This window comes from Symsagittifera roscoffensis, chromosome 2 (genome assembly GCF_963678635.1).
Source record: "Symsagittifera roscoffensis chromosome 2, txSymRosc1.1, whole genome shotgun sequence".
Lineage (NCBI taxonomy): Eukaryota > Metazoa > Xenacoelomorpha > Acoela > Convolutidae > Symsagittifera > Symsagittifera roscoffensis.
The window spans coordinates 44963020-44983835 of NC_087063.1; positions in this window are offsets into that span (position 1 = coordinate 44963020).

The window sequence follows — 20816 nt, forward strand, 5'->3', positions numbered from 1 at the left end:
TGGACACTGAAAGGAAAATCAATTATAATCGATTTTTATTCATGGAGATCCAATGCGGGATGGAATATAATAAAACTTCATAGTCTCAACGCGGGACAGAGTTTGATCACTGTCCCAAAAATATGAACATATTCTCAAGTCAAGTTGTTGTTCCGACTTTCGATACGAAAGTAACGGAATATTTGTGCTCGGGGTGGGTTTTTTTTTCTTCAGAAAATATCGACTTTATAACTAGCCGATTTTTGATGAAGACTTTTTTTTATATCATTCGAAAGTATTTGTTGTCATAAGCTCAAATTTGAAAAGATATTTCACCTGTGATCATTTTTTGTAAAATTATGAGGGTTTAAAAGTTGCCATTTTGGCCAATTTGGGACAATTAACGCGCGAAATATTTCGCGCTATTAACGCGTAAACGGAGATTTAATCCGTCCTAGAAATTATTCTGAATTGGTTGAGGAAAGTTTATTTGCCATAATTGTTGTGATGTGTAACTGGAAGCGAAGTTTATCACTTTGTACTTTAAATGGCGTGTGGGGGATGATGTTCTTAAAATATCTCAAATTTTTCTATAAATTTTTTAAATCATTTTTTAAAAATTTTTTTACATTTAATTTTTTCATGTCATTACTGCTTCATAGACCTTTTAATACAGTCGGAAACTTCAGGGCTTTGCGCTGATACGACTAGTCTTTTTTTCATTTAGTCCCATATATAGCTTGAACAAAATTTTGAACATAAACAGAAACACTGTTAGACTTCATATTGATATTGTTTTTTTTCCAGTAAAAATCAGCATATAATCGATTTACAGTGGCTCATTGCTTGTGGATCTAGAATGGATCTTAGCGGTGTTTTACGTCAGGAGACAAGGCGACTTTAATGTCTAAAGAATCGATTCCAATCAAATTGAATAGATTTTGGCAAGAAACTACCCGCATCTAAGAAAATTGAAAAGAAATCAATTATAATGGAATTTTGTGGTCTAAAACATTATCAATATAATTGATTTCCATGTTGCACTCAGATAACAAAATGGAATAAATAATCGATTATTACCGATTGTTTTTATTAAATTTAAAATTAATTTTTTTTCCATTTAAAATCAATTAAAATGGATTTTTTGTCCATTTTGTTTTTGTTTCGCGTCGTGAAAAATTATGCAAGAATTTCTTCAGCTAACAAAAGAGTAATGCAGAAAATTTCTCTCGATTTCTAAGCCTACATTTTTTCAAGTTGCAAAGTGATTCCGTTGGCCTGTCCCATACCAACGTTTGCGCCTTTTCTCCTCAAAAACCCCATGCCAAAGCTTGCCCCATAGAGACATAAACCTTTTATAGACACTGAAAATAGAACTGAAACCTAATAGTTTCTTATCTATGGTACTCCAGAGTGGATAGCGAATATCAAGTTATCAACAAAAATGGTTCAAATTGATTTTTGGAAACTTTAACTAGTATTTAAGTAGATATATAAGTGAAAAAAAAAGTTTTAGCTTTTTTTTGCGTTTTGCTGATAAAATTTTCAGTTTTTGATTTCATTATGATTTGCAACCAAACTCCAGTAATTTATTTTTTTCTCCTAACAATATTTTTCTCCAAACAACAAAATATACTCAAATTTTGAAAAAAAAAGACTGTTTCTTAAATCTCTGCTCAAAACATTCTCCATTACATGCTCAAAAACTGTCTATCATTGTTTTGCAGTATGCTTTCAACTTTTGATACTGTCAGACATTTCTTTTGTTGTGATTTTCTGTGAGACAATTTAGTAAGATATTTTTGTGTGCAGTTTGAGATAAAAGTCTAATTATAGACTCTTCTGCAACGAAGGGAATTTACGATGCTAATATCATCCTACAATTGAAAGAAATTATGCTGCCCTTAAATTTTCACAACAAAAATTCCATCAAAAAAGCTGATTGCAGTTCCATCACAGCCCTTAAGCATTGATGCCAAGTGATTGATCCCCAGACTCCTGAAATATTAATTGCACTGAAAAGCAACAAGCATTTCCAGAGCACATTTTTTCATCTTTCTTATCGTCTGTCATTAGAAGCTTGAAAATAGTGTGACCTAGACAAGAAAATACGTTTTGTCATTCGCTTTTTAATTAGAGTTATAAAACTGCTTGAGAACAATTGTACCCAAAAACTGCAAAGCGAGTTGCAATAACGCATAAAAATGAACGTTTGACAATTAAAGTGCAGTAGGTTCCTGGGTTGAGTTTACCTTGAAAGTTAGCAATGAATTTTAGCAAAAAAACATCGATAGTAATCCTTAGATTATTCAAAATCAATTAAAATGGATTTTTTCCACTATGTTTTTGTCTCGCGTCAAGCAAAAACTCATCAGTTGTCAAACGCGTACAGCAGAAAACTTGCACAGCGAGTGTACGTACGGCCTACTCGATTTCTAAACCTAAAACTTCTCAAATTGCGATACAATTCCGTTATCCCAACTAACTTTTGCCTCTTTGCCCCCTTACAAATCCCCCCACCTGAACATACTCAACCCTTCCCCCACTTGATCCAAACCAACTACCCCAAATTGAACCACAACCAACCCCCCCCCCCCCCCTCTCCTACCTGATCCGTTTCAGGTAGGGTTGGTTTGGGGGTTGGTTCAGGTGGGGGAGGGGGTTGGTTCAGTTGGGGCGGGGGCAAGGATGCAAAGGGGGCAAGAGGGCAAACGTTGGGGGGGGGGGATATGGGTGGTTGTAGGATGCAAAGGGGCAAACGGTCCGGGGGGGGGGGGGGGGGGTTAATGGAAGAGGGGATTAGTTCACCTCCAATTTCACCCTTTCCCCCAAACTTTCTAATAATATAAGAAAGTTGTTGAAAGGAACAAAATTCAGTAATTGAGTAACATTTAAAAAAAAGTTTAAAATAAATAGCATCAAAGTTGCCCAGAAAAAAAGTTGAATTGAACAAGTAACCAACTTTAGTTTGGAACGTAGAAAAGAATTTATGTGCGTTCAAATTTGTTTCTCAAAAAAGTTGAAAAAAATTGACTATAATTGAGTTTCATTGTCAGTGTCCACAAAAGTGAAAAAAAAAGTCCTTTTCTGTTAATTCCCCACATTCCAGATTGAATTTTTGTACTGAGCGAAGCTCTTTTTTTGCGACTCAAGGTCGTTTTTTGGGTCTAGAATTTTCACGTGGTACCACTGTTGCAGCCGTAATTGGTCAGGCTGTGGTAGACCTGAAGCTAGAGGTGAAGTGAGAGCTCGTCCTCACACACTATCATTGCCATGGCAGGGAACGATAACACGATCTGACGATCTCGAAGTGAACGCCTTAACTCTATGCTAAGTGCCTCTACAAACGATTTCGCATTCCTATGCTTTCCTACTTAGATTTTTTATACATTCGTTTAAATCAAAAACCGTCACGAGAATTCACGTGAAAAAAAAAACAAGTGTTATTAAACAAATGTATTTCAGCGCTATTTTCTGAATGATTAATGCTTTACAAAAATTTCTGAAGGCCATTAGTAAATCAGTGATAATCAATGTAAGAACAAAAAATCATCTTCGAAAGTGTTCTTAAAATTGGGTGTTCAAACGATGATTATTACTGGGATTATCGTCAGTATTCTACCACTGACTACCTAAAGGGTCCTTTCTTTGATAACTAATTATGATATCAATACTCTGTCGATCAACCCCAAATGTTTCCAAAAGGACTTTTGACGCCCATCTTTAGAAAAAATGAGGAGGAAATGCACAACATAAAATAGAGTCAAAACTCACCGAGAAATTCCAAATATCAGTTAAAAGGTTTGTGCAGCTAATTTAAATTCTTTTTTTTTCAGAGATTTTCTGCAAGTTTTCAACCTTTGCTCTATGCAACTGAAGCTAAAATGTGAGTTTAAGCCAGAGCCTTATCATAGAGTATTTTCAGATAAGGTACACCGTCTGTTCATCACGCTATCTTATTTTCGACCGGATAGATTCGTGCAATTTCTTAGTCTAATACCAATCTTATACTTACTCTTATATCTTCTAGTCTCAAAAGATCTAGTGTATACTGGTGTTCGCGGGTTAGGTTTATAGAACTTGTCCAAAGGAGAACAACTGTCTTCTAAGTTTTATTCAAATTGCTCTGGTGCTGAAACTACAAGTAGTTTCAGCACAACAAATAATTGTCAGTGTTAGTTATGGAAAATGATTGGTTAGTTAGTAATATTTTATAGAAATAGTTTTATCAATAGTATAATTGGTTACAAATACTAGTTTAGAACTGGTTCCACCCATTCGGGACTTAGAGAGTTTTTTTTTTGAATTGTGGTGAAGGACGGATGGAGAGATTTCTTATTCTTTGGAGTATGATTCTTTCGTGAAGGGTGGAGAGATGTAGTTGTTTTGAAGAAAAAAGAGGGACAGTTGCTCGTGTTCCAGAAGTGGGTATCGTTTGATCATGGGTCACATTGAGTGACTGTGTCAAGATTCTAGATTGATGCAAGGATGTGTCAATTTCGTTAAGCTTAGAGCGAGTCTACGGGAAAGATGAAGTTTAAATTTTCTCTGTGAAGTGCCAAGTGACAAGGATTGGTATGTGACATCAACATCGAGTTGGCCATTGGTCTTTTTTATGGTTTCCTTTGCTGCGAGCTTGAGTCCATACTTTAAATCCATCGAAACTTGTGACTACGGCAACAAACCAATAGATTTGCCATTCCAGAGTTGGAATGTTGTCGAGTTTTCATCTCCTTGGCTGCTCGTTCCGTTTGCTCTAAGAAATCCTTTACATTGCATTTTTATATCTAGATCTGGTTAGGGAGATCAATTTTAGTTACGATGTTTTATTAGTTCTTCCACCCTGGAGCCACTCTTATCAAAAATAGAGTATCGGGGTTGTAACACATGGTGGGAGCATGTACTCAGAGTGACGTAGTTCTGGTGGGTGAAGCCAGAGTGGGTTACAATTTCACCGTTTTTTGGGCGAAGTCTCTTATTGTGTTCAATTTTTTTCAATTTTAACACGTGTCCTTTTCTGAAAAATAAATTATTGTAATTTGGGTTCTTCTTTTGATCTTTTTGTGTTTCGTTTGGTTTCAATGAAACTTAAAAGTGGGTTTCAAAAGAAAAATTTATCCAGTTTTAATCTGGGTTTATTCCGGTTTTGATACCGTGGCCCTTTGTTATTCATGCTGTTGGTTTTGTAGCGTTAGTAAGCTGTGTTGATTAGTTTAAGCTTATTTTATAACTCCTTCCAACCGGGTTAAAGGAAAATTTGAAACGTGTGAATATAGGTTAGAGTTGTTATCAGTGAGATTTGAAATCTGGAATTCATTTATTAAACAATTCTATGTGGGCAAATTCTGCGAATTTGGTGAAAAAATTGTATGAAAGCTGGGCGAGTGAAAAGGCTGTTTAAAATTTACGAAAGAAGCTTGCATAAAAAAGTTAGTTTCCAGTCATTTATTTTCAAATACTAATTTTCTGTTTAAATTTTTGAATTTTACTGCAGAGTTATCAATTTACTGCTTTGCTATTGAAATTTACTGCGTTTATTGACTCATTCGCGTTTTTGAATAGAAATTTAAAGATCTTAGAAAAAAAGTTTGCGCTTTTTTATTTTGTTGTTGTTTCTTTTTGGCTGAATGATTGATAAAATCTAAAAAAGAAAAATGAGAATTACATGAAGAATGGTGAGTGTTTTGTTTTAAATGTTAGTTGAAATACTTATATTCATACCTACGGAGAATCCTCATCAGGAAAAAAACCATTGGGGAAGTTTTAGTTACGATGTTTTATTAGTTCTTCCACCCTGGAGCCACTCTTATCAAAAATAGAGTATCGGGGTTGTAGCACATGGTGGGAGCATGTACTCAGAGTGACGTAGTTCTGGTGGGTGAAGCCAGAGTGGGTTACAATTTCACCGTTTTTTGGGCGAAGTCTCTTATTGTGTTCAATTTTTTTCAGTTTTATCACGTGTCCTTTTCTGAAAAATAAATTATTGTAATTTGGGTTTTTCTTTTGACCTTTTTGTGTTTCGTTTGGTTTCAATGAAACTTAAAAGTGGGTTTCAAAAGAAAAATTTATCCAGTTTTAATCTGGGTTTATTCCGGTTTTGATACCGTGGCCCTTTGTTTTTCATGCTGTTGGTTTTGTAGCGTTAGTAAGCTGTGTTGATTAGTTTAAGCTTACTTTTATAACTCCTTCCAACCGGGTTAAAGGAAAATTTGAAACGTGTGAATATAGGTTAGATTTGTTATCAGTGAGATTTGAAATCTGGAATTCATTTATTAAACAATTCTATGTGGGCAAATTCTGCGAATTTGGTGAAAAAATTGTATGAAAGCTGGGCGAGTGAAAAGGCTGTTTAAAATTTACGAAAGAAGCTTGCATAAAAAAGTTAGTTTCCAGTCATTTCTTTTCAAATACTAATTTTCTGTTTAAATTTTTGAATTTTACTGCAGAGTTATCAATTTACTGCTTTGCTATTGAAATTTACTGCGTTTATTGATTCATTCGCGTTTTTGAATAGAAATTTAAAGAGCTTAGAAAAAAAGTTTGCGCTTTTTTTATTTTGTTGTTGTTTTTTTTTGGCTGAATGAATGATAAAATCTAAAAAAGAAAAATGAGAATTACATGAAGAATGGTGAGTGTTTTGTTTTAAATGTTAGTTGAAATACTTATATTCATACCTACGGAGAATCCTCATCAGGAAAAAACCATTGGGGAAGTTAGTTCGGACTGTGTCTGATGTTACAGTTAATTTTGCAAGCAGGTTCATTTTGTTTTTAGTTTCGAGCAGAGGCCAGAGAAGCTCCAGCGTTCTGATGACCTTTAGCTCTTCGGTTTGTAATGAGAATTCATGACTTGTGTTCTGAATTAAATTATATATTTTGTGGTTGAATTTAGTGTTGTGAATGTACTCATGTATGGTGATTTCATGGGGCTGCATATATTCTTGGGGGACTATTAGTGGGCAGTATTAACCAATGGAGAAGAAGTTGTTTAGTGGGCAAAATATATAAATCTGGCACTCGGGATCATAACTGTGGAGGTGCAGTGGACACTAGTCAATTTAATGGTGTAAGTGAAATTAAAAAATTATGATGAAGTATATTTTGAATTTACAAACTTAATTCGATGCGGTTGGGTTACGTGTTGGCGTGTTAGTTGTGTAGCGGTGATGTATAAATTTATATGTTTTTATTTGTATCTGTGAGTTAGTTTTGTTCTTAGCATGATTTCAGGTGAACAATGTAGGTCTCGCTCCGTAGGTGTAAGGAAGGGAAATAATATATTTATTTTGTTAAAGCAAGATTCGTATGCTTTGGTGTTTTTTAAAGCGGTAGCATTTATATAATCAAAGTTTCTGTTAGTACTCTCTATGTAAGATACATATTCAGATCGAAAGATGAATTTTTCTGTTAGTTTAGGGTTAGTATTCTGGTCTTCCTCATCTGCGGTATCTTCCATATATCTGGTTTTTGCAAGATCATAGTGGTTTATTGAGAATTGGTTAGCGCATTGTGCAATGTTGCGATTTAGAGTTTGGTTTAGTCCAATTGTGGTGGTAAAATGTTTTTCATGAGGTGCAGTTGTTAGTTTATGAAGACGAGATTGTCATAGTTTGTTGTCTTCGGGGGTACTGTATAGAGGAAAAGCTAAAGGGTTACTGAAATGATAGTATGAAGTCTAAGAGAGAGTGGAAAAAAGGCAATAGTCATCAACAATAAGTTCAGCAGTTTGGTTGTCGTTAGTGGTCGCTTTGGTGTTAGTATGTTGTGGGTGATGGGCATATTGTCGGGATTATCGGGGTCGGCTTATAAGGTATTGGGGTGAAGGATTAGCGAGTTTTCCTTTAAAAGCTTTTTGAGCTCTGGTGAGTGTTGTAGCAGCTGAGTTACTTGAGGACTCTGATGTTGAGGCAGAGCGTGCTAGTTGGTGAATTGTTAAAGCATTATTTGTGCTATAAAGGTGTTGTTGTTGTGTGATGAAATTATCTAGCTCAAGCCCTAATTGGTTATCTGTCATAGGGCTAGAAAAGTTAATTTTTTTCCAAAAATTTATTTTTTCATTCATCAAAAGTTCAGATTTGAAACGCAAAATTTGTTTTTATCGGTTTGACTATTTACTTTTATGTTTAAATTCACTTCAAACCCATCTGGCATGAACCCATCTATCGGGGAAAGCATAGGGGTAGCATCACTGAACGAAGAGGAGGAGAGAGAGGAGGTTTCATTTGGAAGCTGGGGAGTAAAGGTCTGGAAATGTGGTATTGAAAAAATAGACGGGTTGGGTTCTGAATCGAGGAACTTGCCGGGAGTTTCTATATCGGAGTTTTTAAAGTTAGAGATGGTTTTAAAAACAGTTTGTGTTGAGTCGTCTGAGTCCATGCGTGGTGTGTTAGAAAAAAAACTTGACAGAGGAAAAGAGGTCAGGTCTGAAAGTGAAATGAGCGAGGATTGGCGTTGGAGGTTGGATGGGTAGAAAAGGGAGCGGTTGAGAGATCCAACTTGTCGGCTCATCGTGTGCTAAAAAGATGGTTGTTTTGAGAACGAAAAATGATTATGTGTGGTTGTTCTATAATTTGCTCATATATACCGTCGATGTTTGACTGCTGGAGTGTTATATGAGATACTGGACTTCGTGGAAAGCTATCTCCTTGAGCGGTATGTTCCGTGATTGCTAGCGTGTTTCTATGATTTCGTGGGACTAAAGATAAAGGATGAAAAAGTTGTAGACTATATAAAGGTGGTGATGCTGTAAGCGTTGGATTTATTTTGTCTTGCGGAGCGCATATGAATTTGACGTTGTAGATAGTTTTTTTATCATATTCGTTAACTTGAGCGTCAAGCAGGGGATTTTTTAATTGAGCTGATAAAAAATCCATAAACTCCTGCAAATAAAAAACTCGCTTTTAATGCTTGTTTATTTACTTATGAATGTATTGCACGTGTATTATAACTCCTTTTATTGATGAGAAGAAAAATCCAAAAAAAATAAACATGGCGTTTAATATAGTCAATCTTTCCAAAAGCTAGGAGTTCTTTTTTAGGTTGACAGAAATGAAAATATTAATTGGCGATATATTTTGGGGACGGTACTTTTCATCGTTAAGATATTTGTAATCTTTAATATCTTTAAAAAATTCGCTGTATTTTTGTGCGTAAATGTCCTGCTGTTTATCGAGTTTTCGTTAGTTTTGCTCAATTGAATGTCTTTGTATTGTATCCAATTATGTGAGAACTTTTTGGAATTGCTGTGTTCTAAAGTGATGCTGTATATCTGATCTAGAATAAATAACTAATGATTGTAAATCTATGTCAGGGTTGCGAGCTATAGCGCTTATACTTTCAAGTGAAAATTGTTTTAATAGTAGCATTAATGTAGGGTATGGGACAGGAAAAAAAACTATCTTTGTTTGGGTTTAGCTGTACTACAAGTGGCAATTTTCAGATCCATATGGAACAGCTGTATCCTAAAAAAACATGTACTTCGTGGCAGTGTATCTACAAAATGAACTTTTATTTCTATAGAACTTAGGGATTCATTTGTAACATCTTTTTACTTCATGTGGTACATGTGTCTTCTGGAAACCAAACAATGGTTGCCTGTGTGCGAGAGGTAGGATCGCAATATCTTTGATAATTTTTAGGAGGTAAGCGTAATCCTTGAAATAATATAGTATCGTCTCCTAAGTCACGTGTTAATTGTGCTTTTTCTCGTTGAAATTTTCATGCGAAAAACTTTATTTCTTGGTAGCCTTTGTTCTTCGTGTCAGCTTTACAATTCGAAGAATTATTGATTTTAAATTGTGGTATTCAATTGTTGTATTGCACCGTGGTACGGGTATTTTTATCTGATTGAAAATTACTTTGGTGTCTTTCAAGTTCTGCTTGATGCGCAGATTGTGAAAAATTACTAATTTGCGATTTGTACCTTCAATGTGGTTATTTTTAACCGTTGTAATTCATTTTTGAAATCTTCAAGGTTGAGATGCAAAAATGTTTTTTTATTACTTCGGATAAAGTATTCTTGATCTATTCTAATTTTATTTCCATTTGAAACTTGTGAAAAATGAACTTTCTTCACTGAGATTTTATACTTTAAAATAATATCCTGTCAGTGTTGTAGCTCGTGCTTTCAAGTAAATTGTTGCTACTATAAGGGTTGATTCTATATCTTTTCCTTCGGTATCACATTGTGTTACCTGATTAAATACGTTTTTATGTAAAATTTTTTGTTGTTTTTCTTCACAATCATAATCTGTAACCAGGAGGTCTTGTGGTCCTGTTCAAAGGTAAGGTTTTTGATGATATGTGCGTTCTAAAAGAACAAAGGGGGAAAGCGTTTTGAGGGAAAACTATTATAAGGTTTATGTGTATGATAATCCTGAATATGGAATGAAAAATTTTATATAACCCATAGTGTTTTTTGATTATCTATCGTTTTCATTGATAAATTCTGTTGTGATAAATGAAAGGGGGTAGGGATTGAGTTGTTATATTTGGTGAAGATAATGGTAGTGGATGACGAACTAATTTTTTCAGCTTTACTGGTATTTCATTTTTAAGTGTTAAGTTATATTGAGTAAGGATTTGTATATCGTGTTCTTGTATAACTTTGTGGATGTCGTGTCGGTTTTGTAATCGGTTGAGTGCCCAATCATGTAGTCGATTTCTATCAAGATGTTGGCCAAATAGAGTAGGAGTGTTACAAACGTATTCCAATCTAATCGTAAAGGTATATTAGTGCTTAGAAGTTCTCGATATCGATCGTCTAGATTAGAAATAAAATTTAAAGGGAACGTAGTGGTTGGTGTTTGACCTGTTATTGAAGGTGTTGATGGGAGTGATAGGGCTTCTGGCAAGTATAATGAGGTGTCGGATGAAATATCTATGGGTCGTTCACTAAGTTTGGTTCGCCTTGGGAGAATGCTTGTGTTATCCAATGTGGAAGACGTTGTGTTGACGTGAGAGGGTTTTCACGAATTTGTTCAGAGATTGGTGTTGAATAGTTTGATGGGATATTTGGCGTATTTTGTTCGGAAACTGTCCGTAGCTATGAAGTTACTTTGAATTGTATTACTAGACAGATCGAATGGGGTCGAAGAGAGTGTTGAAGGTATACTAAAATGAACTTTGGGTGTTGCAAGGTTTTGACTTCTTCGAGGGTGAATAATTTATTTATCGATGTTAGATGTAAAATTTTGGTTTTGGCTTGGATGTCCAGTTCTGATAAGATCTTGTTGAAGTGAGGGGTAGAGTTTATATAATGGTCGTAATTTGGTTCATTTAGGGGCGCTTGGCGATTAGCTGGTATTGAAGGTTCGGATACTGATGCTTGTCTTTCTTCAAATGCATAGGGATTTTCTTGAATTGAATTGCGTGTACATGATTGGGTTTGACTTATTTGACTAGATGTTGGTTTTGTTGGGGGTAATTGGGGTTAAGTGGTTGTTGGGGATTGTTTAGTGGGTTGTTGACTAGCAAATTTGATTATTTTTGATCTATATAGTTTCTTCTTAATGAAACCCATTTGGTTTATGATATGCTTCAATAAAAAACAATCAGAAGAATTCTTGCTTATGCGAAGGTAATTATTGCCATTTTTATTTATTTGCATTGTTAGAATTAGGGAAACTAAAAAAGTGACAAAAATTACAAGAAGACGAAAGATGTCTTTCTTGATAAAGGAATGTCGAAGCATTTTAATCTTGTTGAAATTTCGTCCCTGAGTAGGTGGTCCATGAGTTTTGACAAGTTGTGGTAGGTGGTATTTACGAGGGAGTAGAAAATTACAAAATACTGCAGAAACTGTGAACAAAAGGTTTGCTAGTTTTAGAGTGTTGATGATGAAAAAAATACAGAGTTTGAAAATTGTTACAAAAATTGAAAAAAGAGTTGAAATGACTAATTCAAGATGGTGAAATGTTTTTGAAGGAAAGATTTGAAAAATTCGATTGGTTTTATTTTTGTTTGGTTGAAGTTAATGATAGTGGTGTTGGAATGGGGTGATGGTTGAAACGATTTTGATTGGTTGAATTTGAACTAGTTAGTTCAAGATTGAAAATTGAAGTCTCTGCGGAAAAAAATTATTCAAGTATGGTGAACATATCTTAATTAATCAGGGGATTCAGAAACTCAATTTTCACTAGAAATTTAGATTGTGGGATAAAGACTTTGTTATCTTTTTTTTTGATTTTTAAGACGCGATGACTGGCGTTGTTGTGATTTCTCTTTCGTTTCTGGTAATAAGAATTTTTCACCTATTTTACGAGTAATGCTTTCTTTTTGAGGTACTTGGTTTTCGGAATTGTTTTTAATTTTTTTTCGATTTTTTTCAATGGTTGCCTTTTCATGTGTATAGGGTGAAAATGATGAATGATTGGAATTTTGCGGGTTTTGCTATTTGTTAAGTTCTGTGGGTTTTTCAACAATATTTAGTCCTGTGAAGGAGCATAATTGTGTTATTTCGCGAAGAGCGTACTCTTTTGATTAAAATGGTTTCTATAATGAATTATTTCTTTTTTGTTATGGTCGATATATTTTTAAGTAACATCAGTGGGTTTTTCGATTATTTGAATAGGTTCTTTTCGGATAGGTTATAGTTTTTTAGATATAGTTTTCTGGGTTAAAAAATATGGCATTGAAACATATGTTAACCTATTTTTACATCAGTTGCTTTTGTGAAACATGAGTTTATTTGTGGTTGAACAGTTTGTTTTTTAGTAGTTTTTCAGCAATTTTTTGATAAGTTTCTTATGTTTTTTATCTCGGCTTAAAATTTTCAAGATTTATGGATGATAAAAATGATCTTCCCCATGTATGTGAACGGCAAATTGTAAAAAAAAATGAACCTTTCGTAGGTTGACAATTACCTTGTGCGTTTTCTGAGTAAGTTGCTGTAAACATTGTTGGTTTGCGTGAATTTTGATTGAAAAACATTTCATATGGTGAAATTCCAAGAATTGATGTTATTTTAGAATTATAGGCTAGTTTAGAATAGTAGGAATATAGGAATAGCTTTACGTCACTTGACGATTCTGTGTATTTTGAATCATTTCCATTTATAACACATCGGAGATACTCTTGTGATGAACGATTCGTGCCTTCTACTAAACCATTAGTCAATGGGGCATGATATTTTCCGGGTTTATGTTTAATGTTATAAAGGTGACATAATGTTATTATTTTTTTGTTTATGATTTCAGTTCCATTGTCTGTGACATGGATTTTTGTTAATCCAAATTTCGCTATCAAGTATTCGTAAAGAGTTGTGTAGGCATAATAAGCATTAAATGAGGAACAGGGTTGAGCGCTACATGATGAGTAAATGCATCAACTATTACCATTATGTACGAATTTCCTTCTGAAGAAAGCTACTAAGAATCTTTTGTGTCAAAGGATGTTCTGTGGTTAAAATATAGACTTTATTCTGTGATATTTTGTTTTTCTGCTACTTATTTTGGTGTGGAAATAAATTTTTATGCAATTATTACAAAAAAATTTTTTCCAAATCGGTGCATTTGGAAAAAAAAAAGTTTTGATTAAAGATTGAATTTGTTTTATTTGAACATGCATGTCCCTTTGTGTGTAAAGAATTTAAAATGTCAAGTGCGATTAAAATCTTGCTTTATGGAGGACAGGGTACTTTTGTTTCCGGAGTCTGATACTCCAAAAAATCAGTTTTTTTATTGAAAGTTGTATTGTTGATTTTTCGGAACATTCTAAGTAGAGTTATATTTCCTAAGATGGTGACATCAGCCTTCATTGGTTTGTTTTATATTTGTGCCAAGATTTTTGTTGTCTAATTACGTTATCGAAGTTTTGATACTTTTTTAGCAATTCTTGGGTCATTTTTTCTGTGTTTGGAAGAAAGATATTTTGAATTTAGTTTTTTGAGAGAGAAGTGTATTATCTAGGAGGTCTTGTAAGTTGAGAATTCCATTGATCGTAATTTTTGAAATTAGGTGAGGAAGTCCTCGTAAGGTTATGATATCTCTTAAATTTTCCTTTTCTATTGAAGGGAATAGATTTTCCTAGTTATCTTTTGTTTTGCTATTTTTGTTGTGTATTGTTTTTTTAGCCCTGACGAATATGGTATTGGTTTAAAGGTTTTTTTCCTAACAAATCTACCTCGTAGTGGTTGTTTGGACAATCAAGATTTGGTGGAAAATCTTCTCATTTGTTAACTTGTGAAGTATCAGGTTCGATTTTTACTGTGTATTTGCAATCTAGTCGTGGTGATGTTTCGTTTTTGCAAGGATGAATTTTAAATTTTGTGGTATTTCTACGGTTGTTCTTTGTGTTATTATTTCAGGTGGTGTATTGCAACTAAGTGTATCATCTGGTAAAGCAAGGTTTTTTCCTGCTGTCCAAATTAATTGTAGGTTTGGAAATTTCATCAGGATTAGTTGGAATCTATAAACTCTATGGTTTGGATTTGTTTTTTGTGTAATTAGAAAAATTTTTGTTATTGATCTGTTAATCAAATTTTTGGGTGTTTTATTCGAAGAATTAGATTGTCTGTGTGCAACGTGGTACGGGAATTTATCACCTGATTTCAATTGACCTTGGTGTTCTCAAATTCTGCTTGATTCGCAGAGTCTGATAAAACTTGAAAAAAAATTAATTTACAGTTTGTGCCTTCAATGTGGTTATTTTTAACCGTTTTACTTCATTTTTGAAATCTTCAAGGTTGAGATGCAAAAATTTTTCTTTATTACTTCGGATAAAGTATTCTTGATCTAGTCTAATTTTATTTTCATTTGAGACTTGTGAACAATGAACTTTCTTCACTGAGATTTTTACTCTAAAATAATATCCTGTCAGTGTTGTAGCTCGTGCTTTCAAGTAAAATGTTGCTACTATTTTTGTTGATTCTATATCTTGTCCTTCGGTAACACATTGTGTTACCTGATTAATTACGTTTTTATGAGGTACTTTTTGTTGATTTTCTTCACAATCATAATGTATAACCAGGAGGTCTTGTGGTCATGTTCAAAGGTAAAGTTTTTGATGAGATGTGCGTTCTAAAAGAACAAAGGGGGAAAGCGTTTTGAGGGGAAACTATTATAAGGTTCATGTGTATGATAATCCTGAATATGGAAAGAAAAATGTTATATAACCTATAGTGTTTTTTGATTATCTATCGTTTTCATTGATAAATTCTGTTGTGATAAATGAAAGGGGGTAAGGATTGAGTTGTTATATTTGGTGAAGATAATGGTATTGTGTGACGAACTAATTTTTTCAGCTTTACTGGTATTTCATTTTTAAGTGTTAAGTTATATTGAGTAAGGATTTGTATATCGTGTTCTTGTATAACTTTGTGGATGTCGTGTCGGTTTTGTAATCGGTTGAGTGCCCAATCATGTAGTCGATTTCTATCAAGATGCTGGCCAAACAGAGGAGGAGTGTTGCAAATGTATTCCAATCTAATCGTAAAGGTATATTAGTGCTTAGAAGTTCTCGTAATCGATCGTCTAGATTAGAAAAAAATTTTAGAGGGAACGTAGTGGTTGGTGTTTGACTTGTTTTTGAAGGTGTTGATGAAAGTGATAGGTTTTCTGGCAATTATAATGAGGTGGCGGATGAAATACCTGTGGGGTTGTTTTTTAAGTTTGGTTCGCCTCGGGAGAATGCTTGTGTCAAGCAATGTGGAAGACGTTGTGTTGAAGTGGTAGGGTTAAAAAGACTCTCACAAATTTTTCAGAGATTTGTGTTGAAACTCAATAGTCTGATGAGACATTTGGGGTATTTTGTTGGGAAATTGTCTGTAGTTATGGGGGTACTTTGGAGTGTATTACTAGAAAGATCGAAAAGGGTCAAAGAGAGTGATGAAGTTATATTAAAATGAGCTTCAGATGTTGCAGGTTTCATACTCTTCGAGGGTGAATAATTTATCTATCGATTGTAGATGTAAAATTTTGGTTTTGCCTTAGATATCCAGTTCTGTTAAGATCTTATTAAAGTGAGGGGTAAATTTTGTATTTTGGTTCGTATTTTGGTTCAATTAGGGGTGCTTGGCGAATAGCTGGCATTGAAGGTTCGGATAATGATGCATGTATTTTTGTCAAATGTATAGGGACTTTCTTGAATTGAAACGCGTGTAAATGAATGAGGTTGACTTATTTGACTAGATGTTGTTGTTGATGGGGGACTTGGGATGAATTAGTTGGTGGTTATTGTTTAGTGTGTTATTGTTTAGCAAATTTATGTTGCTTATAGTATTCCTCGATAAAAATAAATGATCAGGATAATTGTTGCTAACCCGAAGGTAATTTTTGCCTTTTTTATTCATTAGCAAATTGTTAGAATTAGGGAAACTAAAAAAAGTGACGAAAATTACAAGACGAAGAAAGATGTCTCGCTAAAAGGAATGTCGTAGCGTTTAAAAGGTTGTTGAAATTTCGTACCTGAGTAGGCGGTCAATGACTTTTGACAAATTTTGGTCGGTTTTTATGAGGGAGTAGAAAATTACCAAAAAACTTTTAAAAAAATATGAAAAGAAGGAGTGCTAATTCTAGAGTGTCGATGATGAAAGAAATACAAATTTAGAAAATTGTTACAAAAACTTAAAATAGAGTTGAAATGATTAATTTAAGTTAGTGAACCGTTTTCGAGAGAAACATTTAAAAAGTGAATCGTTTCGTGGAAATAATTTTTTTTGGAAGCTAAGGGTGATCGGATTGTTTATCGATTTTCGACAAGTGACTTGGATATGGAGAGTTTTTGATTAAGTAAAGTCTGGGAGTAAGGGAATGAAATTCTTACTTTTGTTTTTATTTATAGAATGGTTGAGGGTTTTTTGAGAGATATCACGTCTTTAGCCTAATTGATCATGTCTGAATCTGTTTTTAGGCTTAGTTGATATTTCCCTTTTGGGTAAATGTTGGGTATAAATTGAGGCAGTATGGTTGAGTTTTGTTCTGAGAGATAGGAAAATTTTGTAACTTTTATCGCATTATTATTTAAATTGTCAAATATGAGTGTATTGCTCATTTCTGACCTGGAGGTCTTCAATTTAAAGTTATAGATCTTTTTGAAGTTAGAAGTTTGTCGGCTCAGGATAGTGGTGTTGGAATGGGGTGATGTTTGAAACTATTTTGATTGGTTGAATTTGAACTAGTTAACTCAAGATTGAAACTTGAAGGTTCTGTGGAAATAATTATCCAAGTATGATGAACATATCTTAATTAATCAGGGGGGTTTCTGAAATTATATTTTCTTTAAAAACTTAGCTTGTTAATAAACCATTAGTCCATGGGGCATGAGGTGTTCAGGGTTTATGTTTAATGTTATAAAGGTGACATAATGTTATGATTTCCTTGTTTATGAAATCAGTTCTATTGTCTGTGACAAGGACTTCTGGTAATCCAATCTTTGCTATCCAGTGTCCATAAAAAGTTGAAGTTGTGTAGCCATAATACGCATTACAATGAGGTACAGGGTTGAGTGCTACATAATGAGTAAACTATCAACTATTACCATCATGTAAGAACTTTCTTCTGAAGAAGGTGATATAGGGCCTTTGTGTGTGTTTAATGATATTCTGTGGTTAAAAAATAGAGTACGTCGTTCGAAGTCTTGTTTTTCTGCTAATTATTTTGGTGTGAAAATGGCTTGTATAATTGATATGTTATGCCATCATTGCATATTATTTTTATCAAAGTCGGTGCATTTGGAAAAAAATTCGAATAAAGATTGAATATTTTTTTTCTGAACCTGCATGTCATTTTGTGTGTAAGGAATGTGAATGTGAAATGCAATAAAAAACCTTCTTAATGGAGGACAGGGTACTTTTGTTTCCTGGTTATGATATTCCAACAGATTAGTGTTTTAATTGATTGTTGTAAAGTTGCATTTGCAGAAATATCTAAGTTTGTCGCACATATAGAATGGTTTTATTCCCTAAGTATGTGATATCAGCTTTCATTGGTGTTGTTTAATATTTGTGCCAAGCTTTACGTTGTCTAATTACGGGGTAATTTTTTTTACAGAGGTATATTTTCTAGTAGGTCTTGTAAGTTAAAGACCCTATTGATCGTATAATTTGAAATTAAGTCAGGAGGTCCTGAAAAGTTAAGGTCATCTGCTAAATTAGATTGTTCCTATGTTTTGATATTTTTTGTTGTGTATTGTTTTTTTATCCATGACGATTATGTATTGGTTTAAATGTATTTTACTTAGTAAATCTACTTCGTAGTGATTATTTTGACTATCGAGATTTAATGGGAATTCACTGGGTAATTGCATTCTAGTCGTGGTGATGTTTCGTCTTTTGCAAGGAAGAATTTTAGATTTTGTGGTATTTCTACGGTTGTTTTTCGTTTTAAAAAATCAGGTGGTTTTTTTCGACTAAGTGTGTGTAGTAAAATAAGATTTTCTGATGCCGTCCAAACAATGTGAAAGTTTCGAATTTTCATCAAGACAAGTTGCAATCTATAAACTCTATGATTTGGATTTGTTTTTTGTGCAAAATGAAAAATTATTTGTTTATGACCTGTGAATGGAACTGTTGGGCGTTTTGACCCAATAATTTAAAAATCATATTCTGTGAGTGTATATATAATGGCTGTACATTCTCTCATAAATGTAGAGAGTCTAGGTTCCACTTGTGTAAAAGTTCCTAAAATTTCTGATATATGTTTCATTTCATTTGTACCATTATTTGATTGAAAGAGTGCTGCGCCAATTCCAAAATTTGAGGCGTCAGACATGGCGTAGAATGGTTGAGCTCAATCTGGAATTTTTTTCGTTTATACGTTTTTGATGTTCGAAACTAGTTTGTTAACGAAGTTTATTATAAAACGGTCTTAAGTATAGTTGCATTTCATAAATGTATTTACTCAAAAATTTTAATATTCTAAGAAACTCTTGAATTTTTTTTTATTAAATGGGTGTTGAAGTTTTAATATAGCATCTATTGGTGAATTTAAGTGAGTAATTGGACTACCTTCAATAATATGCCCAAGGAATTTAACACGAATGAGAAAAAAATGTGATTTATCTGTGATGCTTTCATGTTTCCTCTTAATAAAAGTTGATGATATTTTTCTAATAATTAAAACATTTCTTGCTTTGTTCGAGACTGTATGAAAACATCGTCTATTTATGTAAAAACATTTTTGCTGAGAATAGCTTATCAAAAAATTTTGCTCATAAAATCCGAAAAAGGTGCTGGTCCTATGGAACTTCCATTGAACAGTCTATTAAATTCGTATTGTTGGTTTCCGATAACGAATTGTGTGAGCCGACGTGATTGTTTGTCTATTGGCAGTTGGTTGTATACATTGTTCATGTCAGCAGTGCTATAAAAATGTCCTTTTAATTTTGTGAGTATTACTTGATTTGGTTCTATGAGTCAATTAAATTTAGATTCATCAATGAGTGAATTTTAGGTATCTTGCGTTTAAGACAATTTTTAGTGATTCTCCTTCTGCGAGAATGATGAAGTGACTGATGAAGGTGTTTTCTTTGGGTTGTTTTTCTTTTTTTTACTGGTGATATGCCCTCATATTGTTCAAAAATGTCTAGTAATCTGTTTACTTTATCTTGTAAGTGGATTGTAATTTTACTTGTTCTTTTAAAACTGCGTCAGGTTTAACAGGGAGGTGTAATGGTGAATGTATTGTTCCACAATGTCAAATTCAGATGTAGCCTAGACCTTTGGGATTTTTAATTAAATTTCTGCCAATTGATCAAATTTTTTCTGATTGATTTGAGAGTTTAAAAAAATGAACTTTGCGAGAAATTTTTGTTGTTCATTCGTATATTTCAGTTTTTGAAAAATAGGTTTGAATTAAAGTGTTTTTGTGATGTAATTTGTGTTTTATTTAGAATCATTTCCAATTTTATTATTTGATAGTTTTTCGTTAACAATAGTTGATTGTCAAATGTCTAGCTTCAAAAAATTCTTTACTCTAAATGCTCTTTATTCTGTTTTGTGAAACTTTGCATTTGTTTCACAATATCCTGAAATCCTAAAAATAATGTGATTTTAAATAGTGACTTAATGTTATGTGTAGAGATATCACATCAGATTTTGTATCTTTTGCGTATTTGATGGATGAAATTGTTACTCAAAAGAAAATGGATTGGTTTGAATTCAAGAGAGGACAAAAGTAAGTTTCGTTTTCTTTTCATCAAATTTATAACAATGTACTTGACTGATAGAGAAGTCATATACATGACATGAAATTGGTTTCAAGTGTTTGCGTTGTTGATTTTATCTGGGGTAGAATTTTGAGAAAAAAGGTTGTTGTTTATTGAGTCTTTGGAAAAATATTAAACATGTATTATCCATTTTTGTATATTTGTTTTTTATGTGTAGCTTACTATTTAAGACGCTGATAGCTGGAATATTTTTTAAATAAATGGTATTTCAACGATATTATGATTTGTATCTGTTTTATGGAATATTTGCTTAAAGGGTATATTCAAGAGCTTGAATAAAAAAATTTTCCAAAATTTTTAAGGCTTGATTCTTGTGCTGTGGTTAGTTTATTTGAGGTTTTCAAAGGAGAAATTTGGTTGCAGGATTTGGGTTTCATTCCATTGGGAAGGTTTATAATATCAGATTCTGCTCCTGATTCTGTTAAAAAATCAGTTTCAAGATGTGGTGATTGAAAAGTTTTGATTTTTTGGGCTGGGCTCTCTATTAGATGTGGGATTGTCCAAGTTTTTTCTATTGGTTGTTGTATCTTATTTGTGGTGTTTTAATAAATCTTCTTCATAACTGAATTAGTGTCAATTACGTGTGGTCTATACCCTACGGTATTTTGACTATTATTTGGTTCTTTGAGACTAATATGGTTTGCATTGTTTTGGTGATAATTCCATTTTTTGAAT